At 38.2% G+C, this 26,608-nt stretch overlaps 1 long non-coding RNA gene across 4 annotated transcripts; it reads right to left on the bottom strand.

The window, feature by feature from the left end:
• Window positions 1-587: 587 nt before the first annotated feature.
• Window positions 588-16,304, bottom strand: LOC102151540. 4 transcript variants are annotated; one of them, XR_005368637.1, is made up of 6 exons: window positions 10,410-16,304; window positions 9,834-9,979; window positions 5,742-5,821; window positions 5,035-5,210; window positions 3,028-3,287; window positions 588-1,888 (listed from the first exon to the last, which is right to left on the bottom strand). It is a non-coding gene; the product is annotated as an uncharacterized LOC102151540 (long non-coding RNA). The 4 variants fall into 4 exon arrangements; XR_005368635.1 differs by having other exon boundaries at window positions 9,834-9,957; XR_005368636.1 differs by lacking the exon at window positions 5,742-5,821.
• Between the last annotated feature and the right edge of the window lie 10,304 nt (window positions 16,305-26,608).

The raw sequence follows: 26,608 nt of genomic DNA, 5'->3' as shown, positions 1-26,608 counted from the left end.
CTAGTTCTATCCACGTCATTGCAAATGGTAAGACTTCGGATTTTTTTATGACTGAATGATATATATATATCATATATATGATATATATATATATATGATATATATATATATATCATATATATACCACATGTTCTTTATCCACTCATCTGTCGATGGACATTTGGGCTCTTCCCATAGTTTGCCATTGTGAACATTGCTGCTATAAACATTGGGGTGCAGGTGCCCCTTTGGATCACTACATTTGTATACTTTGGGTAAATACTTAGTATTGTTGGGTTGTGCAGTAGCTTTGTTTTTAACTTTCTGAGGCATCTCCATACTGGTTTTTTTTTTTTTTTTCAGAGTGACTGTACTAACTTGGATTCCCATCAACAGTGTAAACTACAAAATTTTTAAGAGAATCATATTGGTGAAAATGCTGACAGTTTGAATTAAAAAGGACAAAGGTAGTTCAAAATGGGCTCCCAGTTTTCTATATTCGGGAAACAGGCTATAGTAAGCTAAACATCTACAAACATGGGTCATTTGTTTTCTTTTGTTTTTACAGCTCTCTTGAGACATAATTCACATACCACAAAATTCATTCATTTAAAATGTACCATTATTTTAATTTATAAATTTGAAGCCATCACTACAATAAATTTTAGAATATTTTTATCATCTCAATCGGAAAAAAAAATATGATTTAGCTAGCGCCTACCATCCCCTCCTCCCTACCCTCCTTTCCATCCCTAAGCAACCAATAACCTATTTTTCTGTTATTTGAAGGACTTGTCAGATTGTTTTCCAAAGTAGTTGTGATTTTGCTTTCCCACTAGCAGTCCAAAGGTTTCTGGTTTCTCCACATCCTTCCCAACACTTATTATTATCTTATATTTTGACTCTAGCCTACTGGGTATGAAGTAATATCTCACTGTGGTTATGATTTGCATTTACTTGATGACTAATGATCAACAGCATATTTTCATATGACTATCAGCCATTTGTATGTTTTCTTTGGAACAATGTCTATTGAGATCCTTTGCCCTTTTTGTATTATTTCTTATTTTTATTATTCAGTTGTAAGAATTCTTTATATAAGAAATCTTTATGTATGTACAAATTCCTTATCAGATATATGATTTTCAAATATATCTGTAGTCTTTAGGTTGTCTTTCTACCTTCTTGATAGAAATCTTTGAAACATAAAAATTTTACTTTGATGAAGCTCAATTTATGTTTTTCCTCTTGTTGCTTATGTTCTGGGGTCATATCTAAAAACCCATTGCCAAATCATGAAGATTTACCTCTGTATTCTTCTAAGAATTCTATAGTTTTAGCTCTTACACTTAGATTTTTTAATCCATTTTGGTTAATTTTTATATAGTGTGAGGTAAGGATCCAACTTCATTCTTCTGTGACTATATCCAGTTGTCCCAGAATCATTTGTTGAAAACATTATTCTTTTCCCATTAAATGGTCTTGGCATCTTTGACAAATAATAGTTGTCCATATATCTATATACACAACTTTTATTGGAGTCATGAAAAAGAATGGACTGGGAGTCTTATATAAATTATATGGAGAAGAGTGGTGCCTCTTTTCAGTAACTCCTTTCCTGGAAACAAAAGATGGGGTATTTATTAACTATCACTGTTTTCTAAGAATACAGAGCTCAGATAAAGTCCAACATTGTTAATCTCTACTTTTGCTCAATACGAAGGAATAGAGTAGGTTTCTGAACAACTAAAGGACAAGCATAAACCTTCTGAGTGAGACAAAGTAGGATCTCTCTAGGACTTTTGTTGGTGTTGTTGATATAAAATAAGTTGAACCATCGGTTTGAGAGGTTACAGCAAAAGTCAATTGTTTTAGAATCCAGAAGTCCAGACATCTTAAACAGGGATACCTGAAATTAAAAAGAGAAAATATTAATATAAAAGATTGAGTTAAAGCAAATAACTAGGAATCGACCCTGTGAGTCACAGATTTAGTGGATTCCAAGAGGCTGGTGGAAGAAAATCTTTTGATAAAGCAGTACTGCTGTGGAAATAAATGAAGGCCACCCAAATGAGAATGAGCAAAGACTATTTATTTAGAGCTTGCTATCATATGGGAGTCAGCCACCATCACTTACTTCTAGCAGAGACTCAAGGCAGGAAGATTAGTGGGCGACCTGTATAATAGACTAAAAAGGAAAAAAGACTTTAGGTATGCCCTGATAGAAAGCAGTTGGCATGAAGAAGTTGGGATGAAACTAACTAGAATTAGGGTATGCTATGTAACTAATTAGGGGAGCATTTTTGGCTTTTTATAGTTGGTCTTAAATCGGAAATGAGGAACAAAAATTAGGGAAGCAGGCAGTTGTTGGTTAACCAAGATTTAACCATTGGGGCAGTTGCTGCAGAGATGGTGATTTGGCTTACCAGGCTAATTGCTACTGAGGTTATGGAAATTTTTCTGTGTAGGTGCAAAAAGAAACACCATTCCTTATAGTCTTATTAGACTATTCCTTATGGTCTCATTTGATGAGACTAGAATTGCCCAGAGGTTTTATAAAGGGATGCAGTCATAGATGGCATATCCAGCTGTCAGTAAGACTGAGGGTAGTGGCTACTATTTGAGATAGTCTAATGATGGAATTATGATGAATATGTTCTGACCTAATAATTACATAAGGAGGGGAAAGAATGGAGAGAAAAAGCCATTATGTGTGAATAACAACCAAGGGTCTATAGGAAATAAGGATGATTATTAACAGACATATAAGACAAGAATCAGACAGAGGTCTAGGTCCAACACTCAAGGCAGAAACTACTCATCATCTGAAACCATCTATTGTTCCGAAGGTATTCAGTGAGCTGTTTCCTTCCCAAGATGATGTGTGTTTACAAGATCTCTGAATATCCTCAATGTGAATTCCCCAATTAGAGTAGCCTTCCAATTGTGTGAAACTCTGAATTGCTTCTTTAATCTCTTCAATCATAAAACATGAAACCAAGCATTGACTCTCTGGCATTTTACTATTTTATTTGTTATTAATCATACCTGATAAAGCTCCTTCCATTGAGATCAAAGGCAGTGGTTTTCCTCTGATGTATCTTCCAATAGACAAAATATCTTAGTTGAAGATCATAAAAAGGAGCACCTGAGTGGTTCAGTGGTTGAGCGTCTGCCTTTGGCTCAGATCGTGATCCTGGGGTCCTGGGATCAAGTCCTGCATCAGGTTCCCCACAGGGAGTCAGCTTCTCCCTCTGCCTGTGTCTCAGCCTCTTTATCTGTGTCTCTCATGGTTAAATAAATAAAATCTTAAAAAAAAAAAGATCATGAAGAGATGATTTAGAAAAATGATTTAGGGTATCATCTTAACCATTGATGATAGAACTGGGTGTATAATACAAGAGTCCCTTGTAAATTTTTGCCATGTCACCATGCAGTAGAGTGAAATCTAATATTGGAGATAAAATTCTCAAATATGTGCATCTTGCAGTCACTAGTTCATAGGGGGATATCTGATGTGTCCCTGAGGGAGTGAACTGCATAGCTATAAGAGCTAGTGAAAGTACTTTTGGCAAAGAGAGCTCGAGGATTTCTCAAAGTCTTGTTAATTTAAATTTAAGAATTTCCATCAGTCTTTTTAACCTTTTCAGGAAGGAGATTGTGGGTGATAAGAACAGTATAGCTTTTAAGTAAAGGTAACATCTTATAGAATTGTCTTACAAGGCTGTCGGTTAAGTGTGCATCCTGACTTCTAGATATAAAAGCTGAGATGCGCCAGGTTGAAAACACAAAATCAAGCAGTTTTTTAGTGACCATGATGCCCGTAATTTTTCAACAAAGGAATGTTACAGCACATCCTGAATATAGATATACAATAACTAAAACCTTTTCAAATCTCATATAGGTAGAAGCTAGTTAAAATCCATCTGAAGGTGTTCAAAGTGCCACCGAGGGTCCTGGCTGTGACTCCCCTTTACAGTTTTTCCCGGATTAAGCTGTTGATAGATGATACATGACTTGAAAATAACCTCAGCTGTCTTTTTAAAGTTTTCTCACCAATGTTAAGATAATAATCACTTCATCTCTTCCATGATGAATAGTTTCATGAAGAAATTTAGTTAATACCCATTTTAACTTATCTGATTTAACTAGGCAGCCATTTTGAGAGTGCCAGAGATTATCTGAGTGAAAGATGCAACCAGATCCTTCTTTTTCAAAAACTGGATGCTATATATTGATGTTTTTAATGGTCTCTTTGAAACCCTCCAGAGATATATCCTTTGAGGGTTTAGGTAAGATCATAACCTTCATTAAGGCAGCATTTTTAGCATAATTACCTGCTAGAGCATTTTCTTTAGCTTCTGTATTATCTCTTTTTTACATAGGCCTCAATATTTATAACAGCCATCCTTCTAGGAATCTAAAGATTTCTTAATTTGCTGTCCATTTTTAGGAGGAAACCAGCAGAGCTGAGAACTCCCTTTGCTGTGATTAAAACATCCCAGTGTCTTGTACTTGTCCAAAAGCAGATCTGCTATCTATGTATTTGTGTCTGCTCTCTGATCTTTAGCTAGTTGAAAAGCTCTAGGAAGTGCAATAAGTTTTGCCATGTGGGCTGATTTTACTTCATGTAGGGGACTTTATTCTAAAGAATGATCTTCTTAAATTACTGATAGTATATTCTGCTTAATAACTCATTTCAGGTGAAGAATCGTCCCTCAACAAATAATACTAGATCAGATTTCTAGGTGGGAGCTATAATATATTGTTTCTTCCAGGTACAGAAATCTCTCTAAGGGAAATGAGACAATCATATTGTTGCCATTCTTTTAGGAAACAGGGGAGTGGTAAGTTTCAGGGTGTTTCAGACGTGAAGAGTGATGTGAGAGGAGAGAGTAACAGAATCTCTTAAGAGGTTAACCAGTTGGCTGAAAAGTACTGTGTGTTCTCAGTCAATAACAATGTCTGTGTTGCATGAGGAACCATGAGGTTAAGTAGAGAGCCTAGAACTAGTTCAGCAGAAGCATCGACAAGTCTTGCCATGAAACTGATTACCTTAAATCAAAGGGAAAAAGCCTTTACAGCTGGGTCAAAGGTGAGTCAGTAGTAAGCAACTGGCTTTTGATGATTCCCATGAAATTGAGTTGAAACCTTAAGGGCTTGTAGAAATTGTTCATGCACAATTCAAGTTCAATTCAGTTCAGTGAAATGGCTTTTGTAGTTAGGAATGCCTAAGGAAAGAGACTATTGTTAGACTTTCTTTAGGGTATAGAAGACCTGTTTGGGCTCCCAGATCAGAGTCTCTTACTGAAGACTTAGACAATTCATAAAGAAGTGTTGCAATCACAGAAAAGTTTGGCACCCATAGCCTTTAATTTCCAGTTAAGCCTAGAAATCCTCCTACTTGTCACCTTGAAAGAGGTCTAGAGTAAGTTTGGATAGTCTTTAATCTATTGGGAGAGTGTTTCCCTACCTTAGAGGGGTCATTTCCTAAATAAAGGACAGTGTTCTGAAACATTTGTCATCTACCTTTTGAAACATTGTGTTCTTTTCCTATTAAGGCTGAGAATAAGCAAATGATCCTTTTAACAAGCTTCCTTGTTCCCCGAACAAAGTAAAAGATTATATTATATTATATTATATTATATTATACTATATTACATTATATTATATTATATTATTAATCAGAACTGAATAGCAAGGGAAATTTGGATCTTGATTGATTAAGGATATGAGAGAAATAATAGATGGCTTCCGTGCACCTCTGAAGCATGACCTCCCAGGGATGTTGTCCTCTTCAGTGAAGGCAAAAAGATGTTGATTCTCTTGGTCTAGAGGCATGCTGAAAAAGGCAAGGGAAAGATCTACCACAGTGAAGCAAGTGGCTATAGGCAGAATAAATGACCGGGTGGTATTTGAATTACATACTACATAGAAACAAAAGATAATAATTTTGTTGATGGTCTTGAAGTCTTCAACAATTTATAACTTCATCCTATGGTTTCTTTTTTGTCAGGATGAGAGTGTTACAAGGGCTACTACAGACTATGAGATCTTTGAATATAAGGTTTTTAAAATAGCTTTAAGCTCTTCCTTTGTGTCTGGCCTCAAAGGATATTGGGAAAGTTTGGGTGATGATTTGATAGGGTCTATCTGAATTGTAATAGTTCTCCTCCAATTCCATTCCAATTCCAATGTTGGAAATTTTAGCCCATAAAGTGTCAGGTATGGTGTCAAGATCTTTATCAGAAGTATGTAGTAAATATTACAGAGAAGGCAAAGGTATATCCAGAGAAACCCAATTTGATTATAAATAGAGGAGTCTTCTCAAATCCCAAGAAATAGTTCCTCTCATGTGTGTTTGCAAAACCCACTTGCATAATATATATTTCCTTACTAACTTTCCAAGGATGGCAGAGAGAAAAAAAAAAAGGAATATTTTTCAGTCAAGGATACAAGGGTTACAGTTAAGGGCTGTGAATTATGTAAAATGCCTGCTTCAAGATTTGTGTGGAATCAGAAAAGACCCCAAATTGCCAGGGGAATATTGAAAAAGAAAACCAGAGCCTGAGGCATCACAATGTCGGATTTCAAATTGTACTACAAAACTGTGATCATCAAGACAGTGTGGTACTTGCACAAAGACAGACACATAGATCAATGGAATAGAATAGAGATCCCAGAAATGGGCCCTCAATTCTATGGTCAACTAATATTCGACAAAGGAGAATAGACTATCCACTGGAAAAAGGACAGTCTCTTCAATAAATGGTGCTGGGAAAAGTGCAGAAGAATGAAACTAGACCATTCTCTTACACCATACACAAAGATAAACTCAAAATGGATGAAAGATCTAAATGTGAGACAAGAATCCATTAAAATCCTAGAGGAGAACACAGGCAACACCCTTTTGAACTTGGCCAAAGCAACTTCTTACAAGATACATCTATGAAGGCAAGGGAAACAAAAGCAAAAATTAACTAGTGGGACTTCATCAAGATAAAAAGCTTCTGCACAGCAAAAGAAATATTCAACAAAACTAGAAAACAACCTACAGAATGGGAGAAGATATTTGCAAATGACGTTATCAGGTAAAGAGCTAGTATCCAAGATCTATAAAGAACTTCTTAAACTCAACTGCAAAGAAACAAACAATCCAATCATGAAATGGGCAGAAGACATGAACAGAAATTTCACCAGAGAAGACCTACATATGTGCACATGAGAAAATGCTCTACATCACTTACCATCAGGAAAATACAAATCAAAACCACAATGAGATACCACCTCACACCAGTGAGAATGGGGAAAATTAACAAGACAAGAAACAACAAAAGTTGGAGAGGATGTGGAGAAAGGGGAATCCTCTTGCACTGTTGGTGGGAATATGAACTGGTCCAGCCACTCTGGAAAACTGTGTGGAGGTTCCTCAAAGAGTTAAAAATAGAGCTACCCTATGACCCAGCCATTGCACTGCTAGGGATTTACCCCAAAGATACAGATGCAGTGGAAAGCCCAGATGCCTGCACCCCAATATTTATAGCACCAATGTCTACAATAGCCAAACTGTGGAAGGAGCCTCGGTGTCCATCGAAAGATGAATGGATAAAGAAGCTGTGGTCTATGGATTCAACGGAATATTTCTCAGCCATTAGAAATGACGAATACCCAGCATTTGCTTCGATGGGGATGTAAATGGAGGGTATTATGCTGAGTGAAGTAAGTCAATCGGAGAAGGACAATCATCATATGATTTTACTCATACGAGGAATATAAAAAATAGTGAAAGGGATTATAAGGGAAAGGAGGGAAACTGAGTGGGAAAAACTAGAGAGGGAGACAAACCATGAGAGACTCCTAACTCTGGGAAACGAAAAAAAGGTTGCAGAAGCGGAGGTGGGTGGGCAATTGGGGTAACTGGGTGACGGGCACTGAGGATCAGGGCACTTGACAGGATGAGCACTGGGTGTTATACTATATGTTGGCAAATCTAACTCCAATAAAAATATATTTTTTAAAAAATTAAAAAATAATTTAAAAAAATTTTTAAATACCTGCTTTTATGTGCTATGTTTTCTCTGAAGAAGAGGTTGAGTAATGATGGTAGAATTTAAAAAGAAAGAGTATTACTCATTATCTACCAGGAATTAATGAGGTTCACCATCTATATTTGTAATTCACTTTGCTTGCTTAAAACTAATCCAGAATAGTGAATGCATTTTCCTTTCTTATTGATCTAAATTGAAGGGAGTTTTTTGTTTTTTTGGTTTGAATTTTGTTGCGGTGAGACAATTATTTTTCCAGTGCCCCTTCTTTTTACAATATCTACAAGTGTCCTTATCAATGGGTGGCTGGTTGGGAAGTGGTCTACTTAGCTGTTTGATCTTTAGGGCTACACATTTAAGTCTTGTCTCATTTTTATCCTAAAGCCATTTCAAAATGTTATGTCAGGTGTTTTACTTCAGATAACGGGGCTATTTCCTGTTATAAGTTATTTCTTCGAATTAGGTACTTAGTTTCAGGTTCAGCTCCATTAACAAAATGAAATAAAAGGGCTGCTAGTCAATCAGCATCTTCTTTCACACCCACGTGTTTTTGGAAGATATGTTTTAGTGTAACCTAAAAAGCGTCTCATAGTTTCATCTTTTATTGCATGATTGATTTATGGTTCAATCAATGTTTATTGATTGAATCAATGTATGGTGTCCGGGAGACTTTGCCCTATTTTTTGAGCTTTTTTGTGACCCTCAAGCTTATTGTTGGAAAGAGGGATGCTGTAGGTCCCATTCTGTGTAGGTCCAGTCAGCTTTTACCATATAGGATTCAGCATCTGAGCTTCCAACCAACTCATGTACAAGTTAATATACATCAAGTAACTCTGGGTCATATGCACCAAAAAGAATTCTAAATTCTTTTATGAGTATTTGTTGATCTTGTTTAGGTTTAAAGAAATCTGGATTTACTCAGGAAATTACTTTGTTGCTTATGTTTGCCAACTTCCTCATAGCTTTGGTCAAAGAATCTTTCAGTGAAGTAATATTTTATTTAAACTTTCTTTGGAGGTCTCTGCATACCAATCAAAAAGTGTTGCCCATGAGGACTGAGAAGTCATATTCCTTTATTTTTTCAGGAATCTTTCAAATGAACAATTTTGTGGAAGTCAAATGCTCTCCCTCATCCTGAGTGCCCATTAAAGGCTTAAATTGTACTAGGGAAAATTATGTCATTTGGAAAGATAAGTATAAAAGTAAGCACTGTCGTGAGAGTGGATATACAAAGCAAGAGTTTTCCCGGAGGAGGAGAAGACTGAGATTTAGATGATTCCATGAGAGCTGCCAGTGCTGGTAGAAATGAAATGGTTCTGCAGTTCACATCTCAAACTCCAAACTCAACAATCTGTGCCATCTAACACATGGAATATCAGAGAGAATGCTCTTTCTCAATCAAAAAGGGAAAACAAAAAAAGCCCTCAGGACCAAAATTTAAGACAGAAACAGCACCTCATCCACTTTTACTGGTGACCTACAACAAAACTTGTCCAAATGGGCAGTTGTGGCAAGAAGAGCAAACTCATAGGTCTGTGAGGCTGGTGAGCAATAGGCTTAGAAAGCATATGCCTATGTTCTACTATGATTCTTCTTCTTAGATATAACACTTTTAGACGGTACTCCATGGGACAGTAACACAAATGCAAAAAAAAAAAAAAGAAAAAAGATGAAAAGAATAGCTTGATTCCACCAATGATGCCAAACAAATGGGTGGGCACTGATAACAAAACCTGGGTACCAAACTCAGAAGAAATGACCAAAGAAATCAACATGAAGAGAGTAGAGTTCAGGTCTGTGCTGACTTACCACTTATTGTGGACTTGACAAGCAGTGAGCAGTGAGGCACAATGGGTTCTATGTGCCTGGTTGAAAACTGGAGGCCGTGGTGATGGTCGGCGCAAACTATATCTTGATGGAAACTCTGAGAAATCTGTAGTAATAAATGAAAATCACTGAAATGAAAACAAACAGATGCTATTGATTCAGAGCTTGCTATAGCAAAGGAGTTACCACCATCACCTGAGATGAGCAGAAACTCAAATGCAGGTAGAGTAGTGGAAAGCTCTAGAGTAGAAAAGGGGAAGGTTTCAGGTAATGCCCTAACTGGAGACTGTTGGCTTACAGAAGCTAGAGGACTAACTAGAAGTGGACCATCTTATATGATTGGTCAGAGTACATATTTGACTTTCCTATGGTTCATCCTAAGTGAAAAATATGAGCAAAAATTAGAGAAGCTGGCAATTATTGACTAGGCCCTGATTTGGGACTGATGTTGATCAGGTTATACTAAGCTGCTTAGACTAATTGCTATAGAGGCTGTTGATCAGGGCTCCATTTTGTATATGGTCTGGCCATTATTTGTTTCTGTATTCAGTCTCTTACCACTCATTGAATTTTTTGAATCCGAGACACCAGTTGTTTTGGTGGTGTTGTCCACAGCATTGGTTACTACTCCAGTAAGGAATGGATAACCTGAGACTTTCACCAGACTTGCTTGGTAGTCCAAACAGTGGACTATTCAGGGAAAGAACTGGACCATGAATGGTTAGTTGGCATGATGAGTCCTTCTAGTTTTATAAAAAGTTCTTAGACTTGAGCTTGCAATAACTCTTCAGATCTTGCAGGCAAAGACCAGTTACAAGGCAACTTTAGAGTCCCAACAAAAACTTGGCAATCAATTTGTAGTTCTCAATGACTCAATGACAAGCAGGAGGCAGAAAAATTGAAAACCTTGCTTTTAAGCTATGATTAGTTTGTAGCCAAATATTGAAGGAACCTGGAAGAACTGAAGAACTGAAAATTTGGTAAGAGTTCACAAGCTGTGCAAGGTGAGAAAATGCAATTTAGAAGTAAACACCGAAATGGTTTTTCAACAGGAAATGAGAAACCTTGGTTACCAGACAAGACAAAGTTTGAATATCCATCAGATACCTGCAGTTTATAGAGGTGTAAAATAGCCCAAAGACAATGAATAGGGTCAGAATCTGGTAATCCAGAAGAGCATGCCATAGTTTCCCATTGAAATACAAAATGCTCTCTTTAGTCCCTTTCTTCCCTTTGATCAAAGACAATCTCAAAGAAAGATCATTCTTGATCACAAAACAAAGCTGATCTCATTAGACATGGCCCAGCTGTTTACATAGATGCAGCAAGAATGACAAACTACCACATAGGTCTTCTATTTTGCTTTGAAGGACATTTTCATAAAGAACTTCAGATTAGACTTTCCAATGCCTCTTGAGGATAGGAAGCCAAGCCACAACTTCACCATCATTTTTCACCTGCAGTACCTATGATTTGGTGGAAGTCCTCTTTTCCTGAGGTCCCCAAAATGTCCTAAGCTTCCTGAGTCCGCCAGGAAGTGACCTTCCTTGCTCACCTATAAGGCTGAGAACCCTATAAAGCCAGTTACTGGGCCAGTTTTCCCAAGAAGGACTTGGTAAGTGTTGGCCCCAGAAAGTCAACCTTAGTCCTGAAAAATGTCTGGTCACATCTGTTGAAATGAGCATCACTTGCAAATGTGATGTTGTAGACAACGCCAGCCTTGATTGCATAACCAGTGTTGCCAATTCTGTCCTCATAACAAGGTGGACGGATTCTTACTGAATCTATGCAAATAACTAGAGTGCCATGAAAACAGGAATCCTCAATAAGAATTCCCCAAATTGGCAGCCCTGGTGGCTCAGCGGTTTAGCGCCACCTTCGGCCCAGGGCCTGATCCTGGAGACCCGGGATCGAGTTCCACGTCGGGCTCCCTGCATGGAGCTTGCTTCTCCCTCTGCCTGTGTCTCTGCCTCTCTCTATGTGTCTCTCATGAATAAATAAATAAAATCTTAAAAAAAAATTCCCCAAATTTAGAAGGATGAGTCAGAGCAGAAAAGATAAGGGTTTCATTTTTGCTTTACAAGAGCATAGTCTACTCAATTGTTATGAGTAATGAATAGCTCAGCAGAAAAGAGAGAGTGGTTCCTTACAACCAGAAAGCAGAGCATTAAAGCATCAGCACTGTTCCAAACAAAGCCCATATCTATGCAGTTTATTCAATTCATTCAGTGCTTTATAATTAATTCCTGTTCCTACTTGATCTTGGGTTAGTCATCTCATGAACACATCTGCTTCTTGACTGGATGTCTGGAATTCCTGACTCAGTCCACTGGTAGGATCTCATAGTTATTGAAGTAATACTATCAGAAGCCTGGACCCAAGAGTACCTGGCACAGTCTTCTTCACCAGGCTTTTAGTCCTTTGTTGAAGCAATTCCAGGTGCTTTCATGGAAGCATCAGAAGTAAAACAAAACATGCAAACTCTCTGTAGATGACAAAAGACTAGAAATATCTATTGTTTACTTACTATGAGAATGATCTGAAGAGAATTCATTACAAGAATAATGCAATTACGAGCATATCTGATTGTTTCTGTGGCATGCAAAATGAAATCAAGTCAATCCAAAAAAGTTGTTGACAAAATATGTATAAACACAAAGATTTATGCCTATTTTCAAAGAAGAGTAGAGATTACACCTATTTTATGAAAATAGATTAACATCATCTTACAGACAAATTATAAGATATAAAAATTCCAAAACATTAGATACCATATACACCTAGCACAAAGTTAGACTATACCAACAATATATCAAGATTATCAAGTAAATAGAGCCAATACATCTAACGTAGGTTCTAAACATCAGTAGTAAATTAATAAAACTCTATAGATAAATGATGTGAATCCCCAATAGAATACTACTGCCCCAAATACACTAGATTCAAGTTCAAAAGTAAAGTTACAACCAAGGTAATGTGTTTTAAAAATAATTGAAATTATGTCCGCTAATACAATACTGCTTTTGTCTCATAGGCAAAGCAACACCAAGACTGATAAATAGAAACATATCATGGACAGCAAAAGCATTGATCATCGTCTATGACCTTCCCATATACAATTTTTTAAATATTTATTTTAATAACATCTTACCCACACAAATTTAACCTAGGGAAGTCTAGGCATTTCTTCTGATTTGAGAATATTTCCCATGCAACTCATCGTCAGTAACATACCAAATAACCCTCATTATTCCTAACATTTCTCTTTTTACAAGGTGAAAGAACAAAAATCATAGTGACTTTTGGGAGACCCTAAAATTTGGGTGCTGACAAGGCTAATCAAACTTTGAGCTTGATAAAACTTTAGGACCACAAGGCCTTCAAACCCATGTATATTTTCTGTGCTTAAACTTGCTCACCCATCTCAAGTGCAGACCCCGCCCTATGTGCTTAGCCACAAACCAATACTTCCTGCCTTGACTTCCCTGTTAGTACAATATTTGATGAATATTAAGTTTTAAGAACGCACTCGCACACCAGCTTTCGCATCCCCACCTCCTACTCTCCATGGCCACCTATCCCAGGTGTCTCTGCATTTAAAAGCTTTGTCCACCCACCCCTCCCCAGAGACATTCTTGACTTAGTCTTCATGCAGCTTCCTATAATGATATTTTCTTCCTACTGCAATAACTTTCTTAAGGAAATCCTTCAAACTAATGTGCAGATTGCATTTTTTTTCTTTGACAGTTATGACGTTGTGACTCTGACAGAATGCCAAATAACCTCAGGATCTTGCTTTCTTCACCCCAGGGTCAACGCCATCTTAGCAGATGCTGGGTCCTTTCATGGCTGGGATGGGAAGTCGGGATCCACAGTGGTGAGTCTCACTCCTGGTCCAGTGTTCCAAACATGTGTCTGTTTTAGTATGGTAAAGACTGGGCTTTATTCTTCATTTTTGTCTTTTTTCTTCCTTCTATTTCTCTCCTTCTTCTGGCTTTCCTGGGTGTGATTAAAGCCTCTGCCTCTCTCCTGGGATATCATACCTTGGATTAAAGTCCTTAGCACCAACAGGTATTCCTTTCATTATCAAGGGAAATTGTCAATCTAACCATAGTTCCACACACTCTTCCCTGTGTGGGGTAAGCTTGGACATTATTCACACTGATTTCACCCAATCTCTTCAAAATGACAGAATTTCACTGAAAAAAAACAAAAAAACAAAAACAAAAACAAAAACAAACAAAAAACCTAGAATTTCAATGGCCTCTTTGGGGAACTTGGGATCTTTGCAAATTTGTTTATTCTGAGTAGGGATTTTGAATCTCATGACTCCAAGATCACATCCAAACAGTGAACTGCTTGTATTGTTTGGTACAAAGAAACAGAATAATGTCCCTCTCACAAAAACTTTCAGAGACCACTGCTTCCTTCAAAAACCAAGTCCCTCCTCAGTGTCTTCTAAGACCTCTGCCTTCCCATCACCATCGCCTAACTTCTGCTTCCTTTTTTCCACCCCCAACTTGTCCTTCAGCTCCCTAGAATCCTTTGTTCTTCCCCTGTCAACACGTCTACCGCCTCCTCTCCATTATCCACGCTGCCAGTTCTTCCCTCTCTCACTCAGGGTCCTCAACTCCCTGTAGACACCTGAAGTTTAAGTGCCCTGCTATTGTGGGGGCTCTGAGGAGTTCTACTACACCAGGAGAAAAAGCCTGCGGCTGCAAAAGCTAATTGGAACAGGCTGCATGTTTTCTCCGCTCAGATGGGCTTCAGAGACACCAGATGGCCACTTGGTTTCTCCTCCATCATTCTCCCAAAATGCAGCCCACAACCTCCACAGGATTACAGGTCAGGGCAAAGCACATCGTAAGGGTCTCCTCCACAAATACTGGGGGAGCTGCTTTACCTCTTACATTGAGCAAGTTACTTCAATTTGCCCCATCTGCCAGAAATACAATCTTTGTAAAAATGTAAAAGTAAGGCAAGATTAGAGTCAGCTCTTTTGTATGAGCCAGTGAGTTTTGAGTTTCCGTGTTTATAACTTGCACCAGGGCTAAATTTTTTAATTAAAAATTAAAGCTATAAGCTTTTTGTGTCTATCTCTATGTGTGTATATATATGTATATACATATGTTCTATTATGCATGCATAGTATTTTCTTACCTCCAAATGGTATTACCACATTAAATTCTAAAATCCCTTAAAAGAGATCCTTTTGGATTGGCTAAGAGATAAATAAGAGTTTATAGAATTTTGACCTTCCTGGAATTCCCAGAAATCAATAAAATTAAATCTCTAATTTGTTGAATATGGGGGGGAGTATTCTTATAGAAACTTACTAAAAAGTTTTTAAAATTCAAGTTCATATGATTTAGGTAAATCTTTGGCAAATGAGACTATTTCTAATGTTGTTGGTTTAATAAATACAGTAATGCCTTTGAGTTTTCAGCCTTGCAAAAACACTTTTTTATTTTACTCAAGTGTGTTTTTCCTAAACTCATTCAGGTGCTTACATTTTGCTTGATAAAAGTATATTCTAACAATATGTTTAATATGTTCATGGCATATCATGTCTCAGAATTATTATGTTGTATTTTTTTCTCTGTAAAAAATATGCTTATACACTTTCATAAATTAGATATAATAGCCAGTCTTCTCTGAAAATATGATTAATTACTCTGGCATGTTTTGTCTAAAATTTCTTGAACTGACTTTTTAAAATGTCACATAAAAATCTAATTTCCTTATTAATTGTACTATTTTTATATATTTTTAGAGTGAACTTTGATCAGATCTTTCACCTTTAAAAATTATCAAAAATACATCAACCATGGCTATTTTAAGTTTTTTGTTATCTACAAGTGGTTATGTGTTTTAGTGTAATGATTCCCGAAGAGCCTTGCAAATCAGCTCCAGCTGTGTGCTTCCTCTTAAACCAAATATCTTAGAGACCTGTGGAAATGACCATTCCAGGTACTCTTGGGTATAGGCTTCTAGTGGCATTGCTTCAATAAATTGGGGACCACACTGTTGGACTAAAGTCAGGATTTCTAGAACTCTAGTGGAAAAGAATATGAATTTATAAGACTGCTAATCCAAGTTAGAGCAGAACAAGAATTAATTACATAGCACTGGATGAACTGATGATTCATGATTATGGGCTTTGTTTGGAACAGTGCTGATGCTTTAATGCTCTGCTTTAAAGGAACCACTCTCTCTTTTCTGCTGAGCTATTTATCACTCATAACAATTGAGTAGGACTGTGCTCTTGTAAAGCAAAAATGAAACACATATCTTTTCTGCTCTGACTCATCCTTCCAAATTTGGGGAATTCTTATTGAGGATTCCTGTTTTCATGGCACTCTAGTTATTTGCATAGATTCAGTAAGAATCCGTCCACCTTGTTATGAGGACAGAATTGGCAACACTGGTTATGCAATCAAGGCTGACGTTGTCTACAACGTCACATTTGCAAGTGATGCTCATTTCATCAGATATGACCAGACATTTTTCAGGACTAAGGTTGACTTTCTGGGGCCAACACTTACCAAGTCCTTCTTGGGAAAACTGGCCCAGTAACTGGCTTTATAGGGTTCTCAGCCTTATAGGTGAGCAAGGAAGGTCACTTCCTGGCGGACTCAGGAAGCTTAGGACATTTTGGGGACCTCAGGAAGAGAGGACTTCCACCAAATCATAGGTACTGCAGGTGAAAAATGATGGTGAAGTTGTGGCTTGGCTTCCTATCCTCAAGAGGCATTGGAAAGTCTAATCTGAAGTTCTTTATGAAAATGTCCTTCAAAGCAAAATAGAAGACCTATGTGGTAGTTTGTCATTCTTGCTGCATCTATGTAAACAGCTGGGCCATGTCTAATGAGATCAGCTTTGTTTTGTGATCAAGAATGATCTTTCTTTGAGATTGTCTTTGATCAAAGGGAAGAAAGGGACTAAAGAGAGCATTTTGTGTTTCAATGGGAAACTATGGCATGCTCTTCTGGATTACCAGATTCTGACTCTATTCATTGTCTTTGAGGTACTTAGCACCTCTATAAACGGCAGGTATTTCATTAATATGCAAACTGTCCTGTCTGATAGATGCTTAATTAGCTCCCTTTCCCATTATGGATAAACTACCTACTTATAAATTGGACTTGGATCTGTTACTTTACAGAGATTGTCAACTCTTACCAAATTTTCAGTTCTTCCAGTTTCCCTCAATATCTGACTGCAACCTTTCAAACTAACTTGTCCATCTTTTCTCCCCTCCCTCCTGACTTCAAGTCACTGAGAACTAAAACATGATTGCCCAGATCCTTATTAGGATCCTACATTGCCTTGTAACTGGTCTTTTTCCTCAGGATCTGAAGAAACACTGTATTAGTCCTTGCAGGAACCCTACTTCTACCTGGACAAGCTGCTGTGTGGGTCACTAAGAAAGTCCGGTGAAATGTTCGGGTCATGCATGCCCTCCTAAGGGAGGGAACCCAGGCTCTGGACTACATAATTAAGAGCCTAATACAATTCAGGGAGCAGTGCTGCACAATCAAACTCTTTCATCCACTGACCTCCTGAATTTCACTGGACTAGATACTCTTTGGGTTTGACATCTGGCTCTTTAATAAATTCCTTTGCATTTTATCTTTTTTATTCAGGCATCCCACTGAAGGACACAGAAACAACTGACCTTTGCCTGAACATCAAACAGATGGTTCACTAGTCTTCTGCTAGGGATAGCACTGAGAAAATGCTGATATCAGGGTCTGTTTTGCTCAGCCATCCCCTCTTTCAGTTATTCCTGAATTGTTCATGGAGAGTGTCTCTGAGCCCACCTCAAACAAGGAGAGGGACTGAAAAGCTGATGAAACTTTGTGCTTCACAGGAGTTTAGGCTGCTTCGCTGAAGACCACTAGGCCTCAACTCTAAATTCACTTCCCACACTTTAGTTTGTTTACTTCACCTGAGACCCAGAATCCCAAGCCCACGTGTTGGAGCACAAACTAACTTTCCAGCTTTAGCTTCTCTATTAGTACAATATTGATGCATTTCATTAAGTTCCAAGGCTCCTCCCGCACACCAGATGTTAGCATGGCATCGTTCTTGTGCTTTCCACAGACACCTATCACAGTGTCTCTGCTTACAGAAGCGTTGCTCCCTTCCCCTTGCCTGAAACTGTTCTGGCTTAGATTTCAAGCATCTTTCTGCAATGGTTTTGCTCAATAATGTCTTTCCTTACTCAGGTTCAGACTTCACTTTTTTTTTTCCTTGACAATTTCCTTGGCAAAAGATATCATTTAGGATTTGATTTCTGGAAGGTGAAATATAAAAAGCAGTCAGGAAGTTTGAACACTTGATTAAACGGGACCATGGATTACTAAGAAACAATAGTTGGTCATCTAGTTAACCAAAACAACAATATAAGTTTTAAAGAAGATATATGAGTTATGTGACTATAAAGGACTTCAGTTCTTTTTAAGTGAAAAGGCTTTGTTCTCTCAAATAATTAAAGATATGACAAAGTCAACAATATAGGAAATTATTCTAATAAGACCCTGAATGGTTGTTTTATAGGCAGATTATTTTCAAGGTAAAAAAATATATATATTTTACAAGCACTTATTAAGAGAAGACCAGTAATCCAAAAAAATTTGTTATTTTAATAGAAAACCAAATGTTAGTTTTGAAATAGTATATTTAGTACTAATACTCTTACTAAAAAAATCTTATAAATAAACTTGTAAACCTTAGCCAGCTTTGACTATAAGAAGTAAAATTCCCTTTCCATGAACCATCTGCAACTTTCTCTATCCAGACAAGTTTTATCATATACTTCTCTCTCTCTCTCTCTCTCTCTCTCTCTTTCTATCTCCCTTTCTTTCATTTTAGAATAAGTCATTTTACTTTGGAACAAAGCTTCCCTTGTTTTCCTTAACAAACTACCTCCTGCACACATTGCATGCAAAGCTGTTCCTCTCTATTGCTCTCACTCCTAATAGAGCCTTATTCACATATATTGATTCTAAGTTTTTGCTACAGCCACTTCTATTGCATGGAGAAGACTAGGAGGTGGTGTATGAGAAGAGGTATTCCCAGGGCATGTGTTCAAATGGCAAGGCAGATCTTATTAGAGCTACTGCAGTAAAGGAGAGACTTCTATATAGACCTGAGTCTTATCCCATACAGCACAGTCAGCCAGAGATCTGCAGCCAGTGAGCCAATTGAAGGGGTAGGTGGATGGAAAATTATTGACAGAAAAAAAAGGGGGGGGGGGGTAATTATTGACAGGAACTTTGTTAGACACCAAAATAGGGATATTCCTGCTAAATTGGCTTAACGGGATTCTTACTAAAAGCAGGCCAAGGGTTTAGATATCCAGTGCAGGGTACGAAGAGTTCAATCAGACATCAAGGATAATCAGATATAAAGGATGATTGTCAACTAACTAGCATAAGATTCCTTGCTAAAATGGGGCTCAGCAGGCCAAGGTCAAGGCCTTATCTAGAAGAAGGCTCAGAGGAGCCTGACTAAAGTCTGGTCAAGGAAGGAGTGTTTGCTAGTAAAATAACTGTAAACTGTCTTTCATACACCAGTATTTTCTAGCAGACTAGCAGAGCTTATAAATATACATCTCATAACTTTTTATAGCCATGAATGTCCCTCATAGTATAGCTTCTCAATGTGGCAAAAATGAACATGTCCATTAACAAACTCAAATAGATAGCTTCTCTGTATTATATAAAAATGAGAGGCAAAAAGTATATAAAAATGAAATTGTTTAACAATTAATGCTTCAGTATTTTATTCCTACTTAGTTATGCTCTAGGTATCTAATGAATATTCATGAATTAACTCAATTAGCATCAGCCCAAGGTTTTAAGTTACCAAATGATTTTGGAAGCCTTCTTAAAGCTGACATTCTACACAACATAGTTACTTTTGAAATTAAGTTTGTCCAAATAATGACTTAATTTGACTAAATATAAATTTACATTTTTTATAATCTTGAAATATAGTAACTGAAATGATAGCACATTAAATCAGCAAAACTTTATAAGTTAAGGAGAAATATGCCCACGTAAAATAAAAAATATATGTTTGTATTACACTTAATGCTGACAACTCAGAGGATATAGCTATTTTTATTAAACCAACAATATTAAATTAGTTTCATTTGCCAAAGTTACCTAAATTATGTAAACTTGAATTCTTAGAACATTCAAGAATGTATTCTGAGCACATTGAAAGTATTCGAAATTTAATTTTTTTCAGTATTTGAGAATTTTTAGGAATAGTGCCATTTGTGTAAGACCTTAGTTAGCTCTAAGTCAAATAAAACACAGCTCTTTCTAAAAAATTTGTAATCTATTTAGTAATACCATCTGGAGGTAGGAAAATACTACATACCTATAGACACATAAACATACATCTAAATCTAGAAAACTTACATCTTCGATTACAAAATTTCATACCATATATCAGGGGTAAACCCAGAAATACAAAACTCACTTTCATATACAACTCATTTTCTTCCTAATTCTTACTTGATTTGAGGTCAAAATGGAGAAAAATGGACAACAGAGAAGAATAACAAACTCCATTTTCTGTCATCTTTCATTCGATAGAGACAAAGTATCTATAAACCAATATTCATTTGCAGAGATAGCCAAATGGTCTAACTATAAAACAAACAAAACAAAATGAAAGTCTATCACCAGAAACCAACTAAAGTACTCAGAAAGAATCAAAATTAAATTCTTAGCATGCTTCCAACAGACAACATCTGGAACATAGGACCAGAATCAGGACTTACCTTTAGACCCTTAGGTTGCCAGCCATAACTACAGTACAAATGGCTCCAAATGGCCTTATTACCTGACTGGAGCAGATGGGAATCTGAAGGCAAGTTCTGATCCTGAGTCATAGCACCAAACTGTCAAAGACAAAAAACAGACAAGTTAGGAGAATAATATGATATCACAAGCAGTATCAACCCCAGTCTAAATATCTTCGGAACAGCTCAGCTTTTATACACATTTTGCAAATGAGGTGGTTTACACTGTGGTTTTTGCAAACTGAAAAATAAGCCCTAGTCATCAAAACAGGAAATGGTTGGTTTTCCCAAATATGGTTAACTTCAGAGAACAAAGAGGTTTAATCTCCCTTAATCAATCATGAGATAAAGAACAGGAAGCTGAAGTGTCTGTTTTGCCTTGTCAGCAGATTCAGACCAAAGGAGAAAGTTTGCTGGGTTTTGTCACACGTGATCAAAGATCTGGTAGCAAAGAGTTCAAGCAGAAGTGACAACAAAAGGAATGAAATTTCTAGCCACCCCTGAAGCTAGGCTCAGTCATGTCTCCTTCCTCAGCCTAGCACACTCTTCTGGCTCTTCTGTATGGAGTGCACTTACTTTCCATGCTCCCCTCCACCACACACACACACACACATACACACACACACACACCTCCTTCCACATAGCCTTCCTTCCCCTCTTCACACTTCTACCTACATCTCTCCATTTCCAGTGATGGCAGCCCATCACTCTATCACCTGATCCCTTCAAGGCCACTGTAATATCTCCTAAATGGTCTCCTTCCTTCCAGTCTTTTCTCTCACAATTCAATTTCCATGGAGTTGTCAAAGCAAGCTAAAGTGAAAATCCGATTTTTTTACTAATCTGTTCAAAAATTTCAATCTCTCTTCCAAAATGGTCTATACCTGCATAGCAGAAAATTCAGGCCCTTCACATTCTGACTCACCTCCATTCTTTTGCCAGCCCTGAGCAGACTCTACATTCCAGCTCTTTTGAATATACAATATTCAATATCCAAACACCCCATGCTCTCCTCCATGTCCAGATTCTTGCTTATATTTTCCTTCTGCTTCTACTGCCTTCTGTCCATCTAGCTAAGTCCTTAAAGCACATCCACATGAAGTTTAGATGGCATGTACTCTGGGTTCATCCCTGGGTCCGTTTGTTCTCTTAGCCTTCCCAAATCTGAACGGACTGGAATTACTCTCTCCTTAGCATTTGCCATACCATTTGGAAAATTCCTCTTTCTTTGCCTATCTCTGCAAATAAACCAGAAACTCCATGCAAGTTGAGACCATGTGTTTTCACTGCTTTTTCATGGCAAGGGGAGATAGAGGGTTGTGGTACTGGGCGGGCATCTGTTTCCAGAAAGCAGTGCCTGGCACACCACAATCATGCAGTGAACACTTGTGAAATCACTGAATGGATGAACTTACCATCTACCTTTCCAGTTATATAATATGGTGGGATGATGCAACACATCTCACAATTGTGTTGTGGAAACAAAACAAGCGTATGTAAAGCAATTAGAAAAAAACTAAAGACTATGAGGTAGAACATGAAATAGATTTGTTTTTACAAAGACTGTCGCATTTCACAAAGCCTAATGAACACTAGCACCCACCAACCAGCCACCCTAGGGGTCTGGATATGCACTTCTCTGGGAATTGCCTTTCTACACTCAAAAAACCAGAAGGAATTCCTCCATAGATCCTGATTTCAGAGACAGTATCTGAGCAAGTTGCATTCTTGAAAATCTGCTTCATTCCTTTTTAGTTAACCAACGTGAATATCCTCCTGGCTTTCATGACTATGGGATGCATTCTCCAAAATCAAATTTACAATTACAATGATTTTGGCACCACACAGTGCCCTGTGCATAAACAAGACTTGATAAATACTTGCTGAATCAGTGACTTGCAGAATAGCTTCCCATCACTTTGGGAATGAATGTGATTTCCTTAATTTCCTTGATTTTCTTCTCCTGAAACATTCCGCTTGCAATGCCACTCATGATTATTCAGACCATAGTCAAAAGGAAAAAATAAATCTTTATCCTGTCTAGCCATATTCATAACCATGAGTTACGGAGGCTGAAATATTTTCCAAAGCAGTATGCTCTGAACCTGCCGAGCAGCACCACAGGTAAATTGCCTTTTAAAGAAACTGCACCTTGGCGGAGAACCTTCATGGGAATATTACAGTTCTGAGGTTGAAATGATCTTCATTTAGGTCCCCCCCCCCCCCCCGCCAGAAGCAGATCCTGATACAAAGATTTATTGCGAATAGACTTGGAATAAGATCCCAGGAAATCTCAGGAGGAGGATGGAGAATGGGGACAGGCAAGAAGGGGCAGCCAAGAGAATGCCCTTGTGGGAGACTGGGTCTCTGCCTCCGGGGGGCAGTGTAGTACACATCTCAGAGACGACTGGAGGACTCCGAAAATCTGGGTCATTTCAAGCACTAAACCCCATTAGATGAGAACTGCTCTGAGGATATTAATTCCCCAGCATTTACAGCCCACCTGACACCAGGCCAAGCATGTTAGCTTGCTAGAGGAAGCTCTTAAAAAACCACAAGTTCTTGTAGCATAGAGTAGTTTCTTGAACCACTGAGTCCTCAGGAGACACCGATGAGGAACAGGGCCAGTGTCTCTAAGCCATACTTTGGTATAGTCAAGTTCTGAATTGCAAGATGCATTCACGGAACTTAGACTCGGTCACATTTCAGCTGAACCAAGGCAACGGCACCTGAAATAGGCTGTCTCAGCCGATACACAGCAAAAAAGGAATTATGAATTTCTTTAGCTTCATTAAATTTCTGCAATGCGTGCCATGCAATAGCTGGATTTCTAAACTCTTCTCCAAATTTTTATTCACTCCTTTTGTACCTAAATGAGACCAGTTCCCTCAAGCAAATGAAACATGCTTATCTTCTCCTTGAAAGCTTGATTCAATCCATCCTTTCAGAAGTAGACCCTGCAGTAGGGAGTCCTGTGCAAGGGATGTGTTAAGAAGTGCTCCCACAAGAAAGCAGGAAGGGAGAAAGGAAGCAGAGGAGGGAGGAGGAGGAAGCCAAGCAAGGGTGTGATGTCCATGAAGCCCCAGCCTGCAGCCCGATCCCTCAGAGAGCTCTGAAGTATAAATTACACTCTCATATGCCATTTGCAAATATCTTCTCCCATTTTGTAGGTTGCCTTTTAGTTTTGTTGGCTGTTCCTTTGCTGTGCATAAGCTTTTTATCTTGGTGAAGTCCCAATAGTTTATTTTTGCCTTTGTTTCTGGATGGTCACAATTTCTGGGGGAAATGTTATGAAGAGAAAGTTAGCAGAGTAAGGTAAACTTCTGCTGCTGCCTTTGGACCTCAGACCACCAGGTGGTACCCATCCTCTTCCTTCTCTGCCACTCTTCTATTTTTTAAAGATTATTTATTTATTTAAGAGAGAAAAAAAAGGGGGGCATGAGAAGAGGGAGCAGCAGAAGGAGAGGGAGAAGCAGGCCCCCCGGCTGAGCAGCGAATCCCAGCCTGGGGCCTGATCCCAAGACCCCAGGAATCATGACCCGAGCCAAAGGCAGACGCTTGATGAGCCGAGCCTCCTCTAGCTCAGGTGCCCCCTCTATCACTTCTTTTGGTTTCCCTGAGCTCTGGTGGATACTTCTTGCCTTCATCCCTGAAGAGTCTGGGCCCCCAGTTGCCATGCTTTTTGAGGCCATCGCATGGGAGTCCTAAGAGAAGCCCCAGTGGGTTTCCTGAGCACTAAACATATCTCTGCCTGCTTCCATCATATAGCAGCAACCCCTGCTTATGCCCCAGTAACTCACCTCTTTTACACCTCTCCTGATGCCATAATCCCGCTGAGTTTCAGCCCAAGATCTCACCTTTCCACAAAGCCTTCCAGGTGCTTACAGACCTCAGAACTTTCACAGAACTCCCTGCTAATGCCTCACATCTGGCCTGCATCACATTCTACACTGTGATTCCTCATTTGGTTGACTTCTGAGTGTATGTCTTGTCTTTCCTGTGGGAACCTGACCAGTGTTTACTGGCTACCTCCAGGGCCCAGCACAGACTGTGTGCAAGCCCAGGGCTTTGTGAATACCTGTTGGATATGCAGCTGAACAGCTTACAGAATGGCACCTCTGCACCCTCGGACTGGATCCTGACTTTCTCATCAGAAGTCTTGCTTCCCACACTTCCCTAATTCACTTGGCTCTCAATGACACTTTCTATCACCAAGTTCACAATCATCTCTGCCTCTCTCTCTCTCTCTCTCTCTCTCTGTCTCTGTCTCTCATGAATAAATAAATAAAAACTTTTAGTCATAACAAAAGCCAAAAGAAAAGAATAATAATTTTGATAAATTTAACTTTTTCACATTTTGAAACCACCTCAAACCCTTAAAAATATATTTTAGATATTTTATTACAAATTACTCATAGATGGAGCCATCTATAAATTTCCCAACACAGAGAAATTTTCTCTTTTTTGTCATTGTTTTGACTTTGAAGTTAACAAACCTATTTTGTTTGAGGATAGTGAGTATTTGTGAAGAAGCCAAAGAAGATATTTTAAATAATCACATAAAAAATCAATTTAACTTCCTGTGAACACTTTTTTGGTGCCAGGAACTGCCCTAGCTATTTTATACAGACTGGATTGTCCACAAATCTTTCTTTTTTTTTTCCCCTTCTCCTTCCTGAAGCTCATATGTTGCAGTGTTTTGAAACATGGCATAGTCCCTTGCAGAAGCCTGAAAAGAAAGGGGGAAAACTCAAGTCACTTCATTTTGCAATTAATTACTTTTTTGGGGGAAGGCCTTGCCTTGTAGTGGTAATATTTCTCTATATATATTTATTATTTCCGATTGTTTCTGTCTTATATACTCTACCTAGAAACAAAAGAACGTATACAAAAATAGAACTAATCTTGACTATGTGACTCCAAGTATGTAATCTACTCTCTACAAGCAGTACTGGAATGAAATAAAATATTTATATGACTATAATAAAAGGTAAGATATATTGAATGCTTGCCATGAGCCAGGCATTCTGTTAAGCACTTTATATACCCCATCTCATTCAATACTCCTAACAGGTTCCAGAAATAGGTACTGTTATTAGCTCTGTTTTACAGATAAGGAAATTAAGGCTCAGAGAGGCTGAGTTACTTCCCAAAGTTCTCAGAGCTAGTAAGTATAGAGGCAGTGAAGGGAAAAGAGCCCTGGTCTTTTCTTTACAAGTCACAACCTCACCCCTGATCTTGCTAGCCAAGGGATCAAAAGTAGGGCATCCCGGGTAGCTCAGTGGTTTAGTGCCGCCTTCAGCCCAGGGCCTGATCCTGGAGACCCGGGATGGAGCCCCACGTCGAGCCCCATGTCGAGCCGCACGTGGGGCTCCCTGCATGGAGCCCGCTTCTCTCTCTGCTTCTCTCTCTGTCTGTCCCTCATAAATAAATAAAAACTTAAAAAAAAAAAGTAAATCACAAACTCTATGTCTCTGTTCCTTTTTTTTTTTTTAAGATTTTATTTAATATTCATGAGAGACACAGAGAGGCAGAGACATAGGCAGAGGGAGAGGCAGGCTCCCTGCAGGGAGCCCAATGCAGCACTCAATTCCAGGGCCACAGGATTACACCCTGAGCGCAAGGCAGATGCTCAACCACTGAGTCATCCAGGTGTCTCTGTCTCTACACTTATTAACTATAACCACTGACATTCCATACAGTTTATTCACATCTATCTACCCATCCATTCGTCTGTCTTAGAACATTTAACTTTCATTGTGTGATATTTTGTTTATAAGAGTTACTGGTAGCTCTCAAAGAGCAGAAAATATGTCATATTCATCTTCACACTCATAGCTCCCAGGCCACTATTCCATATGCTTAAATATATTAACTTACTTAATGCATATGATACCATGTGGAAGGTTTTATTTTTATTGCCACTTATTTCACA

Source organism: Canis lupus, chromosome 13 (genome assembly GCF_011100685.1).
Source record: "Canis lupus familiaris isolate Mischka breed German Shepherd chromosome 13, alternate assembly UU_Cfam_GSD_1.0, whole genome shotgun sequence".
Lineage (NCBI taxonomy): Eukaryota > Metazoa > Chordata > Mammalia > Carnivora > Canidae > Canis > Canis lupus.
Note: the sequence above shows the minus strand (reverse complement) of the source record. Positions and strands in the feature narration are given on the sequence as shown.